Source organism: Chrysemys picta, chromosome 8, assembly GCF_011386835.1.
Source record: "Chrysemys picta bellii isolate R12L10 chromosome 8, ASM1138683v2, whole genome shotgun sequence".
Classification (NCBI taxonomy): Eukaryota; Metazoa; Chordata; order Testudines; family Emydidae; genus Chrysemys; species Chrysemys picta.
In genome coordinates, this window is record NC_088798.1 from 79,728,148 (window position 1) to 79,747,513 (window position 19,366).

At 41.0% G+C, this 19,366-nt stretch overlaps 1 long non-coding RNA gene across 1 annotated transcript in view; it reads left to right on the plus strand.

Annotated features, from left to right (window-relative positions):
- The first annotated feature begins 3,776 nt into the window (after nt 1-3,776).
- Nucleotides 3,777-19,366, plus strand: part of LOC135973152 (uncharacterized) — a 29,413-nt gene continuing 13,823 nt past the window's right edge. Inside the window, exon 1 of the long non-coding RNA XR_010589854.1 lies at nt 3,777-3,892. This is a non-coding gene — a long non-coding RNA (uncharacterized LOC135973152). The remainder of the gene's footprint in view (nt 3,893-19,366) is intronic.

The window sequence follows — 19,366 nt, forward strand, 5'->3', positions numbered from 1 at the left end:
GGAAACCCCACTCCAAAGCTCTCAAATCTGTCTGAGAACAAGGAGTTCTCTGAGAGGCATCCAGCTATTGCTTCAGCTGTGCAGAAATCCCTCCATACACATTCTGCTTCTGGGGCAGCATGGTTTTCAGGGAGAGCTTCTCCCGGGGTTGTTATCCCCTGGCAAAGGGTCAGGAACAGTGTACAATGTTAATACCCATACATTAATGCCGAAGGAGTCACACAACCTGTTTCCTGGTATCTCCGGCTTCTCACCTCATCAACTGCTGCCTAGCAGAGCTAGACCAGAATAGTCTCCCTATCACTACTGCAAGGTGAGATAGTGATCCCCATTTTTTTCCTCTCTTGCATCGATAGATGAGTTTGCTGGGCATCTGCTGTATTCCTGGGAGTGTTTTTCTGATCAGTTTAGTGACCTCTTGTGTACACCTCCCTACCTGCTCCCTAGTTAGGAGAATTCTGCCTTCTCCTTCCATCCCCTCCCTGATGAGTCTATACCTCAGAAAGTTTAAGTATCAACCAGTAGAAATTTCCAAGTATCTTTAGCCTTCCTGTGACCTTCCTGCCCCCAAGAGGACATGATGTAACCCATTTATAACTCTGAGTTATGCCATGAGCATCCATACCCACTACTAGTGTCCAGAATATCTGTTTCTATCTACAGCACTGCAGAGTTGTCAGCTGTGTTTCAAATGTTTTGGCTTATCAGTTACATGAATCAAAGAGTGTTGTGCAGATCATGTAGTTATAAAACAATTAGCACCGACTCTGCAAGACAAGCAAGTAACAATCTTGATTTGCTTGGAATCTGCTACTGATCACATTTTTCAACGTGATCTATAGTGCCATAAAATACAATTTCATTTTAAGGCTGTTGGCAGAGTATATAATAATGTGTGCCTTGTATTCCTATTTTTATCTACCCTCAGGCAACAATTAAAATGCTATAGCAGTCATTTCACAGTTAATGAAGAAAGAGAATAAGAAATCTATAACTCATATCAAATAGGGGGAAGCAAGGGAGTTTTCTTATTTTTCTTTCCTTTTTCTATAATGCACTAACAGGAAATGCAGTTAGGGAAATGAGCATATCTTTCTGGGGCTGATCTTGCTTTCAATAGATCATTGTGACTCGTATGAATTAGGGCCAAATCTTGAAACCTGTATTCACTTGAGAATCCCATTGAAGTCAGTGAGACAATTTCTTTCTTTAGTGGATTGTTCAACTGAGTAAGGGCTGCGGGATTGGGCCTTTAAAGTCTCATTTAGGTTATGCATAGCAATCTGTAAACATGAAAACTCTGGCTTTAGCTGTTTAAAAGAAATACAGACAAGGATGGATTTATCGGTAAAGAGAAGTAGCTTCTGCAGCATCTCTTAGTACTGCATAATACCCCTCTGGCTACATTCTGGCTTCTTTGGCTACAGTATCTACCACATTCTATTTATTTTTCTGCCCTGCCCAGCTCCTAAAGTTTTGCTTAGCAGAAACAAGTGTGTTGTCTGCATCATATTCAGGAAAAGAATATTTGAAACATGTTAACGTGGCACGTGGCTAGCGCCTGGCCAGTATGCAATCCCAAAGTTATTCATCCAGGCTTTCTTTAGATACAGCAGATTCAGATTTTGCTCCGTGCAAAGACATATATAATGCAATGATAGAAACCCCTGACTCTACTGGGCTGTAGGACTAAACAAAAGTTGTCCGTTGTTATAATGCAAATGAGAAGATTTATTTCAGAAGACTGAAGACTAATTTTGTGTAATTGGAACAGGAAAGTTTTATTAGGACTTTCTAGATCTCATTTATATTATATTACCTCAAGCGCCACGAGATGTGGCATGCAAGAGATTGAAGAAATGATTTGTTTGATCAGCGCAAGGGACTGGAACTCATGCATTCTTGCTTTATGGCTCTGCTACCACCTCACTGAGAGATGTCGAGTGATTTGCATACACAATAGTCCTGCTCTCAATGAGTTTTATAAGTGATTTCCTATTTATTTCAGTAGCAGCAGGATCTTAGTCATGAAGGCCCCATGCCTCAGTTTACCTATATGCAAAATCACCAGTGTTAAGAGGTTTTTATTAAATATTTGAAAAACACTTTGAGATCCTTGAATAAAAGGCCCAGTAGAACTGCAATGTGCAACTTCAGTCCTGGAACAGGAACAATATATGAGAGAAACATTTGAGCATCTTAATTATGGCTTTGGATCACAGACAAGGGAATTATGATTCAAGTGCTAGTGGGCAAGTTGGCAGCTACAAGCTATGTTGAAATGAAATGGTTTTTCTCACTATGCAATGAATCCTTAATCTGGGTGATCAGTAAGTGTTACACTTGAAACCCAGAGGGAAATTAGAGAAAGAGAGAGAAGTGAAGTCTCCTGGATTCACTTGGTAGGTGCATGAGAATACAATCACACTAACTTGGATTTTACTGGGAAAGGTTCAAAGAGCAGCTTTTGAAAAAGTCCATTAAAAATAAATAAAAAGGAGCTCAAAACTTAGTAGAATGTGCTTACGCTCTGGCTGCTTTACCACACCCATTGTGCTGGCTCTGCCAGGTACTGGTGTCATGAGGCTTGGCAAATTCCCTGCTTTTCTCATAAACAAACAAACAAACAAACAAAAATCCCCCCCGCCCCCCCACACACTTCTTCTGTAAAATCCCTGAGGTTTTAATTGTGTTCAAAGGTGAACTGCAAAGGTGGAAAGAAGCCGATTCCATCCCACTAAGCAAGCTCCTGGAAGCATTCCATGCAGAAATACTTTACAAAAGTTTGTCTGAATAATATATTTCCCCCCTCCATGCACTTCCTAGCAATTCTCCTTCTGTGATACTGTCTCAGAATGGGACATCCTGTGCCATCCCATATGTGGCATCCCCAGGTCATTAGCAATGTGTCAGAATAATTCATTCTGTGGTATCTTCAGTGAATCAAATGCCAGAGGATTTCACAGAAAGCAAAATATATATATTTTTTAAAGTTAGTACAAACACATTTATGTGCTTGATTCAGAGGTGACCTGACCCTGCTCATGTCACCTCTGGTTGGATTCCCTTCCTACACCCCAATGTCTTCTGCCTTTGTTAGTGGGAGCATTCAGCACATCAATCAGGAATTACCGTAACTCAAATTTCTTTGTGGCCTTTACTGTTTATAGCTATGATTCTGAGTTCTGTAATTTTAAACGCAAGAAGGCTGCCTGCTTGTCTGCTCTGGGCTGGGATGTGAGGGAATTCAAGATGGAGGAGGATCTTACACATAGACACACAGTCATCTTTCTCTCTCATAGGGAGACCTTGTATTTGTTCTCCCTTGGCTTTTTTCCTTATCTGAAATTAAAGACATCTAGACAGGAATCATATACTTTGCTCTCTGTATCTGGAAGGCACAACACCATTCACCTCTAGTTACTAGTATTATAATTACAGACCATCTTGAAGCCTCAGTTATCTGAAGTTTCCCGAGACCAGGAATAGGGTCACACTCGCAATGTCTGAATAACTGCAAATCAGTGTCATTAACAATGTCCCCCTGATACTACCATTACTGAGTTTGTACTGAACTTTATTGAGTTTGTGAAAGTGTCCTGGTGACAACCAGTTTTTAAGACAGAGTGTCTTTAAACATCTACAAACAGATAGCATAGCTGTGAATGAGGGAAACAATTTCAGCTTCATACCAACAAGCCAGGAGTTAATTCCTTTCCTAATGCTTCCATTCTCTCACAGGTGGAGTGGGTTGGGGGTAATGAAGCAAGGCTGCAAGTGCTGGCTGAAGGGGTAATTAGAAGCTCAGAGGGTTCTTTCCTAAAGTAGATGTGCAAAGGAAGGAGTTCTATAAAACAGGCTTTAGACCTAAAGGAGGATGTGGAGAATAGAGGTTAGTAGTTAACTACTTTCTATACAAGGGTCAGTAAAGGGAACTGTTCACAGCAAGCTAAAAAGAGTAATTTGTTGTAGTCCTGATAGGCTGTTTCTTATTTGGTTTAAAGTATGTTTTATATATGTAAAGCTATGGGAGTAACATGGTGCTTTATCCACAGAAGACTGTGCCAGTACTATAACTGCTCCCTTACCCTGCTGAGCTGGTGCTCTAGAGGCCTAGGCTGGAATAATGTAAAGAAACACATACAGCTTTGTTGTTTTTATTAAAGTCTACCAAGTAGCAGTATTGCTAGGGTATAGAGCATTGGACTGGGACCCAAAGCTCTGTGCTCCATTCCTGGTTCTGCCACTCATTTGCTGATGATGGGGCAAGTCACTTCACTGCCCTGTGCCTCAGTTTCCCTGTCTGTAAAATGAAGATAATGATACTGACCCTAATAAAGTGTTTCACAATGTATGGAGGGAGAATGCTATATGAGAACTATGCAGTGTAGTTGTAGCGTTGTTGGTCCCAGAATATTTGAGAGACAAGGTGGGTGAGGTAATATCTTGTTGGTCCAATAAAATATATTACCTCATCCACCTTGTCTCTCTAATATTTTTATTATTATTATATGCTCCCTTATCTTGAAAAACAATTTGTCTCCAAATGAAGACTGCAACTCTCTTAAATATCCATCTAAGGAACTAAGTATAACCTACAAAAAGGCCAAGAACTGTAGTTTTTTGTGTTGCTATATGGTACCAGAATTAGGGGACATGTTTCACAGCTGCACTAGAAGAATGCCCACCTCATAGGGCTGTTGTGAGTGTGTTCACTTGTGTCATGTATGTGAAGAGTTCATATGCCACAGGGATGGGAACATAGAATAGACTTTTTTTTAAAAAATTAAAATTGTTTTGTAAAATATTCTAGAAGGCTAGAAGATCTGAAGAAAGACCACTGTAAAACTGGACTATCCCTGGTTCCTGCCTACCAGTGAATGAATGTATTCTGTTCTTGGTATTAAGGATGAGGCTTTGCTTTATTTTTGGACCGGGGAGGGAGATGGATTTTGCTGTATATGTCTCAGCTTTATCTGTTCAAATTCTTAATTGTAGTGTTACAGTAATCAAGTTTATTGCTGAAATTTTTCTGTTTAACAACTAAAGACCAAGGGACAGATTTTTAAAAGTATTTATGCACCTAAAGATGCAGATAGGCCTCTAGTGAGATTTTCAAAAGCATCTAGGTGCCTAACCCCCATTGAAATCAATGAGAGTCAGGAACCTAGTCACTTTTGAAAAGCATTAGGCAACTATATGCATCTTTAGGAGTCTAAATACCTTTAAAAATCTGGCTCCAACTGCAGAATGTACCCCTGAACTTAGGGTATAACAATGGGAGTTGTGTATGGAAAAGCAGAATGTATTAGTCCCTATGTATAAAGCAAACATTTCAGAATATGGTTGGTTGCTTATCAGATGATAAAATGATTTCAAAAATGTAATGTCAGTTGCCTGGGCTAAATAATTAGGTTGGTTGGGTTTGATTCCATTTTTTTTTATTCAAGGTTTTGAACTGCGGATTTTGTATGTTGCTTAAATGCCTCATATTTGGCTAAAATAAATAAAGGACCTGGTGCCTTTGAAGTCCTCAGCCTGGCTTCTATTTTAACAGGCACAATGAGATCCTCATGGGTTTAACTGATAGTTTTTTGCAGTCATAGTTAATTGTGTCATCAGAAATGAAGGCTGCTTTTTAAAATATGTCAGGCCTAATTCTATTTCTGAATTTTAATTAAAAAAATTATCTTCCCTGTATTAGTATTCATAGAAAGCTGTAATGACACTGGTCCAGGATTTATGCTCTAAAAATTGCAAGATACTGCTAGAAATATGTTAATGCTGGAAAGTTTATACATAACTGTATAAGCTGCGAGTTTGGTATGAGCCCAAACAAATTAGATATGCAACTTCCATTGAAATTCAGGGGAATCTAATTCCTTTGGGACCTGTTGAAAATACAAGTTATGCTGTTTATCTGATGCGCAGTCTAAAGGACATATACACAATCCTTATCAAGAATTCAGTGCCATCTGTGATCATTTATGATTTGTTATAGATTTGTCTATTTACTGTGTGTATATTGAGTGTATACACAACACAAGTGCTCGATAATGAGCAAGAAATGTTCCTCTCTGTTTTTAAACAGTAAGGAACTATGGTACTATAGAGTTACCTACTCTACCTGATAGCAGAATAATGGCTATTAAGGCAGGGGAGGTTTTCTGATGGGATTAAGTACACTGTGAGGAAGGTAGGCTAAACACAGATATGTGTAAATGCAGACTCTGTATCATACACTAGAAGCCTGTGGCTGCACAAAGTTTGGTCAACATAACTTATGTCAGCATACAGCCACTCACTTTTATATATTGTTCAGATGCACGCAAACTTAGCTGCTTGCATCAGCGCTGTGCATTCTCACCACAAGTGTTTGCGTCGATTGAAAATATGGTGTACCATGGATAGGTATGCCAGCATGCAGCATGGCACTGTCCAGCACAATGACTTGTGGCACATTTTTCCAGTGTTTTGTGGAATATAAGCAATTTGTTCAGGATGCCCTCCCATAATTTTCATGCTGGTATAAACTTCCACAGTCATATGTGATACTTTTCAGTCTCTACCATCTCTCTGCAAGAAGCATGGACCCTGCGGAGCTCAACATAATTCTCATGGCCATTGCTAATACAGGACACATGGGTTCTACAGTAGAACCTCAGAGTTACGAACAGCACAGAAATGGAGCTTGTTCGTAATTCTGAACAAAATATTAGCATTGTTCTTTCAAAAGTTTACAACTGAACATTGACTTAATACATCTCTGAAATTTTCTGTGCAGAAGAATAATGCTGCTTTTAACCATCTTAATTTAAATGAAACCGCACATTAACAGTTTCCTTACCTTAGTTGTCAAATTTTTTTAAATGTTCCCTTATATATATATAAGGGAACATTTAAAAAAATTTATATATATATAGTAGTTTATGTTTAACATAGTACTCTACTAGCCTGTACAGTGTCTGGGGTTTTTTTGTCTCTGCTGACTGATTGAGTACTTCCAGTTTCAAATGAGGTGTGTGGTTGTCCGGTCAGTCCATAACACTGGTATTTGTAACTCTGAGATTTTACTGTACTGTATTTGTGGACGATCAGTGGGTACTACTACAACTGGGTATGGAAGGAGGAAGAGATGTTTGACAACAATCTGGTTGCTGATGGACACAGTAAATTAAAATGTCAGGTTGCTGCTGGCATTCATGGTGGACTATGGCTGCATGGAAACTGGTAATCCCACCAATCAGTACCTCGTAATACAGATTTGTAATGATGATCACTGATTGCAGAACTTTCAGATGCAAAAAGCCACTTTCCTACTTGTGTGTGTGCCAAGCTTGCTCCAGCCCTCCAGCACAAGGACATTAGAGTGAGAGCTGCATTTACAGCACCATGGAAAGATTCAACTACCAGCTGAGGTGGTGCAGGATGACTGTTGAATGTGCTTTTGGTCAATTAAAAGCTCAGTGGTAATGTTTAATGACTAGACTGGATCTCAGCAATGCAAACATTCCTATTATAGCTGCATGCTGTGTACTACTACATGTCTGTAAGACGAAGGGGGAAACGCTACTGGAAGGGTGAAGGGTGAGGTGGACTGGCTGGCTGCTAAATTTGAGCAACCAGACAAAAGGGCTATTAGAAGAGCCAATTGTGGAGTTTTACAGCTGACAGAGGCCTTACAGGAACATTTTAACATATATAAAATAACTGTATTGTGTCCATAGAAACAGGAAACAAAGTTAAAGTTAAACATAGTAGCAGCACTTAAGATGGTGGCCCATATTTTTAAAGATCAACATTAAACAGGCATACATATTAAAAGGTTTTAATTCATGTTACAAAACATGCAGTGTATGGTACCTGGTGGCTGATCCTGTAGTTAATATAGGTCATCATAAGTGTAGTCATGGTTCTCCTAGTTTTCCCATGCTGTGGAGTAAGTATTTGAGGTAAGGGTTCATGCCATGCTGCAGCCCGTTGGGGAGTATAGGGAACAGCAAGCATGGACTTTTCCATGAATTGGAAGAGCTGCTGTGTCTGGGGTCTTTGGACATACAGCCCAATAATGTTCTGCAACACCTGCATTTGTTGCCTGAGCAAAGCCATAATGTCCTGCGGCACGTACCACTGCACCTCTCTGTCCCTTTGCCTCTTCTGCAGCATCCACTTTTTCCATTCCTGGCCTTTCACCCTGCTATCGGCCATTCCACCCCTCCAATCCCTGCGTTCATGGTCAGCTGCAGTAGAGGATCTTGCAGAACACATCCTCCCATGTCTGCTTCTTTCTTCTCCTGATCAGGAACAGATGTCCAGCAGGCATGGAGCCGGCATCTCTCAAGGCTACCATGGTAGAGGCTGTTGATTAAAACAGACAAAAAACAGCAGTAGATGCAAAGTCGCAATGGAAAGGGAAAGAGAAGTCTCAAAATTCACTTATGTATTCTCATAAAGGCCTTTAATAAGAAATGTTAATTGTCACGTTAGCTTTGGAGCACCTTGCTGAAACACCCTCTGCAGCTCAAGTGAAGGTGCATACCAGACTAGTTTGGGGGAGGGGGGAGAGGTGTGGAAAAGGGGAACTGTGTTGCATGGAAAGATTAGATGCTGAGAGGGAAAGTGCAGTGAATAGTGCCATTTTTTTCACAGGCAGTGGTCATTTTGGCTGATATCTCACTCCTGAGGGTGACAAAGACCCCAGCTGATACTGGCATCCTGAAACTGCCCAGGGCCCTGTATGCTGCTAGCCTGTTTACTGCAGTGGTGTCAGCAGAACTCATCACAGAGTAATGTGGGGATATCTCGTATCACAGGGACAGAAACAAAGCTGCCATCCCTAGAAATGTTCGGGAGAGGACTGTAGAGTATCTCCATGAGAATTCCACTGAGATGGCTCAAGAGGATAAAAGGGACATACCTGTTCAGAAAAACAAAGTACTCTGCATGGGGAGAATTGTGCCCCCCACCTCGCCCAGTAAACCAAGGAAAGCAAAAGCAAATGCTTCCTCTGCCTTTTTCTCGTCATCTCTGTCTGAGCATCGGACAGTGACCTACTGTGTAATTTGCACTGCCTGATTATTTTTTACTTAAAGTGAGATCCAAAGTCAATGCCTTTGTTCTGTAAATATGCAGATGTGATGGGCACCATTTTTAAACAGGGAAGAAGAGTAGGTGGGGAAGGGAGAGGCAGTTTGTTGTTTTGGGCAACAAAAAGGTAAAAAATGCTTATAAGGAATAATGCGCATTTACACTTACCAGAGTCCCTTCCCCTTGATTAAAGGCTCATCTATGCTTGCCTGGCAAGACTGGCATGACTCCAGCAGAGTTACAAACAGCTCCTGGCTCACCACATGGTTTTTGTGTCTGTCCGGTGCTGTCCCCCCTTCCACCCTGGCTGTATACTGCAGGGGTCTCTGTGCCAGGTTCTAGTGAAGCGTCTGCAGTCACATTCTGGGTGCTGGTTGTCTCACTGCCAAGTGTGGCATGCAGTTCAGTGTAGAAGTGGCAGGCCTGTGGGCAGCCCAGATTTGTTGTTGCCCTCCTTCACTTCTCGTATGCTTGCTAAAGTACCCCACTTGGCATTGCTGCTCATCCCTGTTGTGCCCCAGTTTTAGTATCCCCTGTGCAGTCTGCACCTAGATGTCTGTTTCTTCAATTGCTCCTTAGCTCCGCTTACACAGACTCTTCTCCCCACAGGCCAAGGAGGCCCATGACTTCTTTCCTGCTCCAGGCAGGAGTGTATGTAGTAGCTGCCTGGCACATGTGTGGAGCCAGCCCTGCATGGGTGGATGGGTTAGTAGGTGTCCTCACTAAGGTAGGCAATCATGAAAAGTCATCTCAAAAACACCCTGGTGTGGGGGTGGGCTGCCAGTGTCTGTGACCCATGGGCAGTGGAGTTCAAAGTTGTATCTGAAACAACCACTGTTGTGGGGCTTGGGGCATTGTGACAGAGCTGTTAGAGAACTGTTAGGGTTGACACAGGTAATGTGGTGTCTACCCTTGCACTACATTGACAGGTATGTTTGCTGTGGCTCTGTGTCATTTAAGGAGGTGGTCATGTTATTGCGTTTATCTGTAGCAGTCAGATTTAGGTGTAGATGCATGCAAAACTATGTCAAAACAAGCAGACTTTGGTTGATTTAACTTTGTCATGGAGATCAGGCCAAAGTAAGACTGTGTCAGTTTATATTTGTTACCTTTTAACTTATATTTCAAGATCTCTATCTAAAAGGAAACATTATTGCTCACCTCCTAGTTTGCATGATTTTGACAACCTTCATTCAGACCATATGCAAATACTACATTTATATTGTTAGGGCTGCGAGAGGTGCTTTCTTATTCATTTAATCAAATCAATCTGTTATTTCCAGAAGAAAGTATCTTTGAAATATATTATAGAAAGTGGTAGTCAGCCCAATGCATCGAGGCTTGATCTCTACCTGGGGCTATTATACGATAAGGATTATTCTTTGAGCATGTTGAATCTGAACTGCTTCAGAAACTAAAAAAAATTGTACTTACTGTATGTTATTTATAAAGAGATTATTCAGTATAATATTTCATAGTAGTTCAGGAAATCTCTCCTCTTTTCCTAAGGAACACTAAGGCCATGTCTACCTACAAGTTGTGCCAGTTTAGTGAAGAAGGTTTAGAAACAGATTTACTTAACTGCATCCCCCACACAAGGACACTTTTAAGCTGATTTAAGAGTACCTTATATTGATTTACCCTATTAAATTATTCACAGCATCTAAATAAGTTGTGCTTAAGCTAAATCAATACATGGCACTCTCAAGTCAGTTTGAAAGTGTCCACACAAGGGGCTTGCACCAAAATAACTAAGTAATCAGTAATACCTGCTGCACTCTGTACATGAACCACTGAGCTGGGTACACCCCTGAATGGACCACTGCATTTTCATAAACATTCATTGTGCTCTTTAAATTGACAGCATCTTTTAAAGCTAAGAACTATGAAAATGAATCCTTGGAACATTCAATTTAGGTAACTGGACCGTGGGTGGGGGTGCTTTGAGTCTCAAATGGGCATTTTTCTTTGTTTTTTAATAGGATTTTGGCATTTCACAGCCACTGAAGAAATACTTCAGGAATGTCATTAAGCAAGATGCAACACTGCTAATTACAACTGGAGTCTCATTCTGTAAGAATTCCACTCTCAAAACTTAAGCAGAAACAAACTTCTTAAAAGGACACAGTCAGGGTTTTCTTGCTGAGTTCTCAATCATTTTACCTCCTCCTGTTATTTGTCCAATAATTATCCTGTCAGAATCCTGAAACAAAGCTGCTTTCTATTGACATTTTCTTCCATAGTTTGCATGTGCCAATTTGTTACTTTCAGGTTTCACTATTGCTGGGTTCTGCTCACTAGTTTATTTTTGAAGGGCTGCTTTATCACTCTTTTGACTTGGGGGGGAAAAGGGAAAAACATTGAAACTTTTTTTAAGGGCAGAAAACATTAAGACATGGATGAGTTTGAAAAGAGAAGAAAAATTATAACATTATTCCCGATATTCCTTTTACTTTCATATTGAAACTTGAAAATAAGCATGTAACCTGGGAAAGGAAAGACTTGAATCTCAGAGGTCCAGAAATTGTTGTTCAAATTAATATTCTGCATTTTGTGGCATAACCTGACTGAGCTGGGGAGATCCTTTCAGCTCCAGGATTTGCTGGAAACCCAAAGACTCCTCCAATTAGGTGACAAAGGAGATGCTGCAGCACCTCCCTTCCAAGAGAGGGAATGATCAGGAAATCCACGCTTGTGGACTCCATGAATCCTACCTATTGCCCCTTTTGGCCTGAGCAGTTAGCCACTCTTCAGGGCCTCAATGGGTTGGTTGTGTTAGGAGGAGACAGTGATTATACAAATCAGGCCTTTCTTTAATGCAGTGTTTGTTTACACAGAATGTACACAAAGTGCTCTTTCCAGGAATGCAGTAGATACAAACAACAGTGGGTGATTTCTTTGCTCAGAAATCCAAGTCTGCATTTCCAGTGTGTGCTGTGCCCCAAAGGAGCTCTGTGTCTCTTCTTTTCCCAGGGCCATTCTTACCACCGCTGCTCTTGCTGCCTGCTGGCTCTTTCCTCTAACTCACAGGGCAGCAACTAAGCAGTCCCCTCACCACTGCATGTGCAATTAATCCCAGGAAAACCCCTCAGACCACACAGCTCACTCTACTCAGGCTTTGTCATGCGGCCTAGTGCCTTGGGAGGTAGCCTCCTATTGTTTCAGCTACAACTATGAAACACATCATTTAACTGCTCCTTCCCGTCCAGGGGGCTCTGCATTTTAATTGAATTTTAAATGAAGCTTCTTAAACATTTTAAAACCTTATTTACTTTACATACAACAATAGTTTAGTTATGTATTTTAGACTTATAGAAAGAGAGCTTCTAAAAACGTTAAATTGTATTACTGGCACGCAAAACTTTAAATTAGAGTGAATAAATGAAGACTCAGCACACCACTTCTGAAAGGTTGCTGACCCCTGCTTTAAAACAACATATGTTTAGTGGTTACAGTGTCTGGCTTAAGGGCAGTACTGATTGGTCTTGGGGGAGAATCAAGGGGTTTATCTTCTCTTCCCCCCTCCCCTTATATTGTTTTTGGGTGGACTAGTGCTTTCAATTGCGACTGAAAGGTTTTTTGAAGGAGAGGAAGGTTACACCTTGGGAAAGCTCCTCTTCACCTGCAGGGAAATTTCTCCCACACACATTGTTACAATTGGGAGGCAGCTCCAGGACCTTTCAGAACAAACCGTTCAGTGTCCCAACCATTTACCAGGCAGCCACTCACAGAAATAGGATTTTTTTTTTTAAGACAAGAACTTTTTTCTATAATTTTAAATAACCACACTATTGTTTGAGCTATTGGCATTGCCCAAATAAATATGACTTGGGCATCATTCAAGCTGTAGATTTGTCATGGGGAATTTTGTGGGGAGGGAGGTGGAGGAATCATGGAAACAATGTTGCAATTCAGGGAAATCATGGGGGAAACTATGAGAGATCAGAGATGGCCTTGTAGTATCTGAAATCTCCTCAAGGACTCCAGTCTTACAAACACTGAGCACAGGCAGTGGTTTGCCTACATCAGCAGTCCCACTGTAGTCACTGGGGCTACTCGTGTTGAGTTATGCACATTCTTAAGAGTTTACAGGATTGGGGCCCTATACATGTCTCTCTTAAGTTGTGAGGACTACGCGCCTCCCCTCAGGTACTCAGGGCTAGATTTTCACAAGGGCTCAGCACATCGGGTGCTTAACTCTTGTGACAGGGACAGCGTAGGGATCGGCAACCTCTGGCACGCAGCCAATGGGGGCTGTGGGAAGCGGCAGCCACCACATCCCTCAGCTCGCATTGCTTCCCGCAGCCCCCATTGGCCTGGAATGGCAAACCACGGCCAGTGGGAGCTGCGATCGGCCGAACCTGTGGACGCTGCAAGTAAACAAACCGTCCCGGCCTGCCAGCGGATTTCCCTGATGGGCCACATGCCAAAGGTTGCCGATCCCTGATCTAGCCCTAGTTGTCCCCAATGGAGGCTGCTAGGGGTGGACCACTTTTGCAAATCTGGTCCTTATATAGGTGGCTAAAAGGATGTGGAGCAACTGAAAGTCTGAGCACTTTTGAAAATTGGCCCTCACCTGCAGACACTGCTGTCTCTTTTGCTCTATGGAGTTCTCTTCCAGGGCTCAGAATTTCCATTCTTTACATAAATATCTTGAAGTATAAACAGATCCCCCAAAAGGAACGGGAAACCTGGATCCAATAATATAAGAACCAGCCTTATATGACTCATGGCATCTGTAACTGACTCCCAACATTAGTTATCAGGGACTAATATCACGAACAAAGAGACATGGCACAATTTGCAACACACAATAGAAAGAGTGCATCTGCCTGAGCTCCCTTTTGCCTCCTGCTCCTGGTACATACATGCCATGCACAATGAATTATTTATTGCTAGTTTTCATAGTTGTACATATATGCTCTTGGGCTACACTAGAGTTCCCATGAGTAGATACATTTTACTGTCTAGAAAGGGTGCTGCAATTAATGTCCAGGCTTATAGCTGTTTAGAAAGAGCGGAACAGAATTGCTGCTTGAGAAGGATTAGTATGACCAGTGCTGGCTAAACCAGACTGCTGTTTTGATTCTAAACTAATTGAAATTTTCCTCATGAGGATGGCAAAGGCTAAAGGACATCCAACTTGGTATTTTGTGATTCTGTAGCACAGTCACATTGTTGTCAGACTTCCTGGAAAACTCCTGCTGCCTCTCGTTCAACAAAAAATCTCCATTGACCTGGATTCTGTTTAGTTTTGTCCCAGAAATAGCTACAGCTTTAAAGCCACCTACAGTATCTCTCTGACAACATAACTTATCCTGCCCAAACATGTCTAAGCAGCTCTGTGGTGGCAGAGCAACTGAGGAGTTGATGTTTATTGACCTTTGCTGTTTATCACTCTCTTTAAAATGGTGGGTAGACCAGACAGAAAAATTATCTCAGAAACATGTTTGCAGATGGACTAGATCTAGACAACCATATTGTGAATTTGTAAAGCACCTCTTATCCTAAAGGATTTCAGTTGGCTAACTTCAACTTGGAAAAGATACATGGTGATAATTTCACCGGTGGCTGAAATTAGCCACTGTGATCCAGTATGTGTCAGTCACCAGCAAGAGCATTTAACAGTTTAGGGCAAGAATTGGAGTTTGTAGCTAAGGAACTTCCAGTACTGTTTTACATTACTTCTGAAAACCAAAGTAAAGGTCTCTTGAATGTTTACTATAGGACATTTTAGGTGATTATCCACTGAAATCCTGTTATGCCTTGGCACAAATCCAAGTAGAATAATGGACTGTGTGGCACGACTTTTAAAGTGTAATGCTTGGTGAGCCAAACTCTTTGTGCAAAGCTTCAGAATCAATAAAACGTTACATTTACTTTTGTGTTTAAATGAGGCTGGGCCTGTACAGCCTGAGAATTTGAGTGGTATTTTGGGGGCATGCAGGTTTGGTGGTTCAGAATATCCTGTAAAATGATCATTATAACTTCATGTTGATTGTGACATCAGTTTCACTTCCTGAAATGTGACAACCTCAGAAATGTTAACAATCATCTTAATAGAAAAATAACCTTAGGCTACGGAGGTGGTAGATGTTTATCCAGAGAATAGATGGCACAAAGAGAGATTCATTGTTCTTAGGACAGGGTTTATTTAAAGCAGAATCGATTAAAGAAAATACATACTCTTGGGTAAATGGGTTGGTGGGGACAAGCCTACTGCAGATGGACACTCTATGGAGTGCAAAAAAAATTCAGCTCTGGAACTGCAGGTAACCAAAAAATTAAATGTATTTAATTTGGGATTGGTATTTCACTTCTAAATTAGGGCCAAATCCTCATCCTAACCCAATTCTGCCCTCAGGATCCTAATGTTCCTCTCCAGGTTCCATGCAGGAGGAGAATGCACAAATCCTTTCTCAGGAAAAAACTTTGGCTGCCGTTAATAGGAGTCTTTCATAAGTATGAGCTGCAGGATGTGGCTCTTAGTTACTCAAAAACGATTTTGGAGTTAGGTCAAGCATTGCCTCAAGCATTCGGCATTGCACTATATTAAAAGATTTTCATTACAATATAGGATAATGGCGCATTGTGTGGGAAATGTCTAACATTAGTGTAACAAATATGATTCCACAGCATGACACTGGGATAGCAAATGATGTGAAACTGTCTAATGGCCAAATCCATCCCGACTAAGGGCTTGTCTACATTACAAAGTTTTGCCATTTTATAGCAGTATAGATGTTGTTCATAAATTTCTTTCAGGAGCAAATGACTCTTGATAAAAGCAAGAACTGTTTAAGAAACAACCCCCCACCAAATTCTGAGACATTTATATCCGTATAAAAATGCTTATATTAGGATAGCTTATTCTGGTAGGGACATGAAATAAATGATATCAATGTAAGATACCTTCAGTACCATTGTAGCTGCATCCACATTAGGGCTTATACCAGTATAAATGTAGCAGTTTTTAAAATATCATGCCCCTAACTGACAGTTATAATGCTATGCCTTGATTAGCATAGACCAGGTCTCAGCCCCACTGATTTGTAGAGATGTAACTGTGGTGCCCAGGGTGTCACTATTAGGTGACTTCTCTCCCACTTTGTGACATTTATATATGGAGCACAGGGATGTTGAGGTATTTGCAAGGTGCATCGTGCCCACCATGTGTTTGAAATATCAAACACACGCTGTTTTGGATTCTCTCTATATAGATGAAATATTTCACAGGTGTAGCCAGCATCTGCATTGCATCAGCTGTCTGGATCTGTCTTGTATCAATCACAGTGGATAGACCCATTGACTTCAATAGGGCTCCATCTGTGTGCCAAGGTTCACACTGACCTTCTACTTAGAGGCCCGAGGCAGAGATTTACAATACGTTTTGGGTTCCATTTGAATGCATAATTCCCACTTATTCCTACTGGGACTCAGGCATCCAAATGTCTTGCTGGGATTATCTGGGTATATCTCACTTAATTATTTCCCTGACACTGCAGAGGCCTCAAGCACCAGTGCACCTCAGTCCTTCCTGTTCTCTGCCTGTGGCACACAAAAGTTTAGTCTTCTATAGGTCTCATTTACTTGGGTCTCATTTCTGTTGAGTTTATTATGCAGGTGCTGGCTGCTTTGGTGGCCTGTGATATATAGGAGGTCTGACTAGATCATCTAGTGGCTCCTTCTGGCCTTAAATGCTATAACTCTTAGGAGGCCTTAAAAGCCGTACTCTATATGTAAACACAGCAAAATATGATACACCTTCAGTCTATGTAATATATATTCCTTTGGGCTTACAGTGGAGACAGCTGAAGTCATAGATGTCTGAACTGAATGCACCAATGACACCCTTTTCTGCCCTGAATTATATAGAACACCTGTTTAAAGAGAAGCATAAAAATGCTTTGAAGCAATATATTCTGTACCCGCACTCCAAATGCAAACTGCTTCATTAAGTGAATTGAACTATTTTCACCTTACCGCTATATTGAAATAAAATATGCTGCCCTAATGGAAGATGCTGATCTACAGTAAACTTCAAAACAAAAGAAGATGGCAGCGGGTCTACTGCATTTGAAAGAGAGACTATTGGTTTCTGTCTTGTCATTACAAGTGGGCTAGATGGCTCAACTGGTCTATAGTGCAATAACATTTTGTCCCTGGAAATACAATGGGAACTCAAAATGCAACAGAAAAGAAAGAAGAAACCCTGTTAACACAGCCATATTTAAGGATAGAGTGATAGCTTATGTTTTTCTTATGTCTGTATCACTTTATCTCCAACTGAGAGTCCTAGCATTTCAATTGATCATCAGTCAGGTTGGTCCATCCATACTGGATTTTGTTGTAACTATGACATTGCTCTTGTCTTGTCATGTCTTGATTGATGTGCCCAGACATGACATGCTACAGAGTAATTCATGAGCCAGAAATTTAGCAGGATTCTAGAAAACTGTAGCTTTAAAAGAGTTATTGCTTTTATCAGGAGAGATTTGCTCCTGAAAGGAACTTGTGAATACAAATAAATGCAGCCATCTCTTACCCTAGTCTTGATGTAAAATTACAGATGATAAAATTAAAGCAAGTATTAAAGATGTGGCCCATCACGAAAGGAAGGATTAGGCGCAGCCTGTGTTAGAGCTATGGTACATGTGATGAGCTGGCCTGGTGGTTTGCAAAGGAAGTTAAGTTAAGTCCCAGGCAGACTGCGAAGAGCTACAAAAGGATCTCACAAAACTGGGTGACTGGGCAACAAAATGGCAGATGAAATTTAAAGTTGATAAATGCAAAGTAATGCACATTGGAAAACATAATCCTAACTATTCATATAGAAGGATGGGGTCTAAATTAGCTGTTACCACTCAAGAAAAAGATCTTGGAGTCATTGTGGATAGTTCTCTGAAAACATCCACTTAATGTGCAGTGGCAGTCAAAGTGAACAGAATGTTGGGAATCATCAAGAAAGGGATAGATAATAAGACAGAAAATATCATATTGCCTCTATATACATCCATGGTACGCCCACACCTTGAAAACTGTGTGCAGATGTGGTCGCCCCATCCCAAAAAAGATATATTGGAATTGGAAAAGGTTCAGAAAAGGGCAACAAAAATAATTAGGGGTATAGAATGGCTTCCATATGAGGAGAGATTAATAAGACTGGGACTTTTCAGCTTGGAAAAGAGGTTGATAGAGGTATATAAAATCATGAGTGGTATAGAGAAAATAAATAAGGAAGTGTTATTTACTCCTTCTCATAATACAAGAACAAGGGGCCACCAAATGAAATTAATAGGTAGCAAGTTTAAAACAAACACAAGAAAGTATTTTTTCACACAATGCACTGTCAACCTCTGGAACTCCTTGCTAGAGGGTGTTGTGAAAGCCAATACTATAATGGGGTTCAAAAGGGAGCTAGATAGATACATGGAAGATAGGTCCATCAATGGCTATTAGCTAGGATGGGCATGAATGGTGTCCCTAGCCTCTGTTTGCCAGAAGCTGGGATTGGATGACAGGACATTGATCACTTGACGATAACCTGTCTGTTCATTCCCTTTGGGGCACCTGCCATTGGCCACCGTCAGAGGACAGGATACTGGGCTTGATGGACTTTTGGTTTGACCCAGTATGGCCGTTCTTATGAAGGAGACAGTTAAATTACCTCTGACTGCTTGAGATGGAAAGTCCATTGCTGGTGTACTGTTCATGGCAACTGCATTTTCTTAATCTAGTTACATTTTTAGGCTTACAAGAAACCTCTCATTATCTTATTTTAAAGAGGATGCTGTCAAGTGTGTGTGTGTGGGGGGGCAAATCATAACTACTTATACTGCATTGCATTGCATAACAAAGAAAAACCCCCACTTAACTGTAACTCTATCTGCCATCCCACCCCACTATCCATTATAACTACTAATCTGCAGAGCTTCCCGAATTCTTTTGTAGTCAATGAACAAGTATCACATTCCACAGATGTAGCTTGTTTTTTGAATGAGTCTTTCTGAGGTCTGCCATCTATAAGTGTGTAGAGTGGAGTGGGCAAAGATGATTAGTTAGATTATATCTGGAAAGTAAGGTCTCTCCCCATCATCCCAAGTGTCTATGGACACTATAGGGTGATTTCTAGTATGTATTGGGTTGTAGATTGGAGTTTCGGCTTCACAGTGGAATGGTGAATGCAGAAAGATGCTGTTTCTGAACTGTATGTGGAGACTTAAGGTGTGATATGTGGCCAACTCTTGTCTATAGTAGGGATGTAGGGGCTGAGTCTTTT